The following is a 3,252-nucleotide window of genomic DNA, read 5'->3' on the forward strand; positions in this document are numbered from 1 at the left end:
TATTTGCGTTTATATTTTAGAGTTATGTTGGAGACAAGGAGAGCTATCCAAGCTAATGAGAAAAGAAGTGCGATTAATCCATAAATGAAGCATTATCGCCAAATGAGAACAAATTAATACTGAAATGACCCACTAGACAAATGAAGATTTGTCACAGTTTAAACAGAAAAAAAAAAGTGGTGGGAAAATTGATTAGCCACACAGCCCATGGGGGTATAGGCACAGGAAACTTATTATTTATTTGCATTATCTACATATATTTGATTTTAATCAATCAATTAAAAGAGCTTACAAATGAATGTTTAAAAATTAGGTTGACAACATTCATTGGATGTGTTTATTCCTTGAGTTTAGCTAAAACTAAACTGCTATCCACCACCTGGATATGGTAATAGGTTCCTAGTTTTATGTCTGCATATGTCTAGGTAAAGTAATAAAAATACTTAAATGATTTAAGTCAAAACTAAAACTCTCCAAAAAATTCTATTATCCTTTTGTTCAAATTTGAGAAATAATGAAATATGCCTAATCCTTTCAATTTGCCTAAAATGTGATGGGCCATATTTTAACCATTCTAATTAGAAGGGAAGAGTTTAGTATAATGAAAGGGGAAATGGTCAAGGAGCTAGGATTTCAAATCCCAACTATGCCTTCGGAAGGCTGAGAGTCCTCGAACAAGCCACTTTAGCCTCTCTGGACCTTGATTTTATCATCTGTGAAATAAGAAGGTCTTAGTAGATGGTTTTTTCAGGTTCCTTCCAACTCTGAAATTTTATGGTTCTGTTTGTCCTTTATTCTGAAGATAGTAGCTGGCTCGCAAATGCCTGCCCCCTGCTGGCCGTAGCCCATTGTAGCTGTCCTGACATCCACCAAGTATGATTGATGGTAAAGGTGTCCAGACTGGCCTAGTCTGCGTCGCTTTTCCATCCTCTTTCTCTTATTTTCTCCCTTCTCAGATTCTTCTGTTGAGGTCAAGTGATTACTAAAGATGCCCTTCTTGGTTGGTCTCATCTCTACCCTGCTCTTAGCAAAGAGCTACAACAAGTAGGTTTATCCCACCAGGTCCCCACCCACCCCCCCTCACTGCCACTGAGAGCAGCTCATCTTGAAACTATTCAGCACCTATGGGGTGACATAAAGTGTGTGGTAACTCACTTCCAGGACGTCCCCAGTGAAGCCCACTTCCTGACATCATGCCCTGGTGTCATCCCTCCCACGTCAACTAGGGCTGACCTGTCTAACCAATAGGATATTACAGAAATGACAATGCATGACTTCCAAGACTAGGTCATAAAAGAGAACTGCTTCCATCTTGCTCACTCTTGGATCCCTCCCCCCTGGGGAAAGGAAGCCAGTCACTATGTCTCGGGGACACTCAGACAGCCTGTAGAGAGTCCACGTGGTGAGGAACCGAGGCCAGCAGGCAACAGCCGTATGAGTGAGCTGTCTTTGAGAAAGATCCTCTAGTCACTGTCAAGTCTTAAGATGACTGCAGCTCTGGTCAGTGTCTTGATGCATCCTCCTGAGACAGAAACACCCTTGAATTCCTGCCTTGAATTCTTGACCAACAGAAGCTACGTGAGATAACAAATTATCTGTTGCTTGAAGCCACTAAGTTATGGGGTAATTATTTATCCAGCAATATATATCTGATACAACAGACAAAGCTCTCAAGGCATCTTTTATGGAAACTGGGGAAGATTTGAAGCCTCAAGGAGCCTCTGATGTTATGCCCCACCTAAGGTCAGCCTTACCCACACATCCTAAGAAAGAGAGTCTAGAAGTCCTCACAGGATAGTTACAAACAGCTATGTATGAAGGTAAATATGACTAAGTATATTTTGGTAATTCTCTGGCCAACTGGACAGATAAACACAGTGTAGAATTATGACATAAGAAATTAGTGTATACAAAAAATTTAAATCCATAAGTAAAATTACTTGGCAGTTTTGGCAATGAAGCTTACTAAGACAAAAGTTACAGACCTAGAAAGAATGTGTCTGTGTTTGTGCATGCATTCAGAGGGTGGGGGAATGTCCATGTATGCAGGGATGTAAGGGAAGGATGAATACAGGAACCAAGACTGATAAAGACGAGGCTGAGGAAATGGCCAATGTTGTAGGGCCAGTCCCTGTATAGGGACTTACCTGTATAGGGTAAAGAAAAAGTCCAACCTGCTGTGTCCAAAGGAGCGTGGCCAACCTACTTGCTTGGGGAAGACATCAATATCCATGGAGGTTTTATCTGAATGATGAGACATCAGCACAGAGAACTATACTCAATATTTTGTAAACCTATAAGGGAAAAGAATCTGAAAAAGAGTAGATAGATAGATAGGTAGATAGATAGATGATATATAGATAGAGATATCTGAATCACTTTGCTGTACACCTAAAATTAACACATTGTAAATCAATTTAAATTTTAAAAAATTAATTGCATAGAAACCTGAAAAATGAATTAATTTAATTAAAATGAATGGTGAGACATCACAACAGCTATTCAGGTCTTAGGCAATCAGGTCATCAACAGACCATCTAATTAGTGCTTGGAACAAGAGAGAGAACACAGCCGGGAAAAACATTAAGGCTCGCTTCCCCAATAGAAATGGAGTTTGGGTCAAGACTCCCGGCTCAGGAGAGAAATTGAGGCAGTGTATGGATTGGATCATCTCAACAAGAATAAAGGGAAGGCTGGAACTCAATAGATATGTATACGTGTGTCCCTGGCTTGGCCAAACACAATGGGTAACAAGACTCATCTAATTCCTGATCCTGGAAGTTCAGGGATGATTCTGGAACTGGGTGAGGCTGGAAAGACAAGCACTGACAGACAACCTGGATGTTGCTTATGACTGTTGGTCCACCAGGGTTGTTATGAATAAACCAACTTAGCAAAATATTTATGGATGTTGATAAGCTGCAAACAGTGGGGAGAGGGGATTTCTGGAAAGCTATTCTTGTTGTGGCCACTCCGTAGAATCACATGGACCCTCACTCAAAAGTTGGTTCAATGAACATTTTGGTACATGACTCTTTTTGAATTATGGATTTCTCAGGGTATATGCCCAGTAGTGGGATTGCGGGGTCGTATGGTAGTTCTATTTGTAGTTTTTTAAGGAACCTCCATACTCTTCTCCATAGTGGCTGTATCAATTGACATTCCCACCAGCAGTGCAAGAGGGTTCCCTTTTCTCCACACCCTCTGCAGCATTTATTGTTTCTAGAGTTTTTGATGATGGCCAATCTGACC

The sequence above is a fragment of the Physeter macrocephalus genome, chromosome 13, assembly GCF_002837175.3.
Source record: "Physeter macrocephalus isolate SW-GA chromosome 13, ASM283717v5, whole genome shotgun sequence".
NCBI classification, from domain to species: Eukaryota; Metazoa; Chordata; class Mammalia; order Artiodactyla; family Physeteridae; genus Physeter; species Physeter macrocephalus.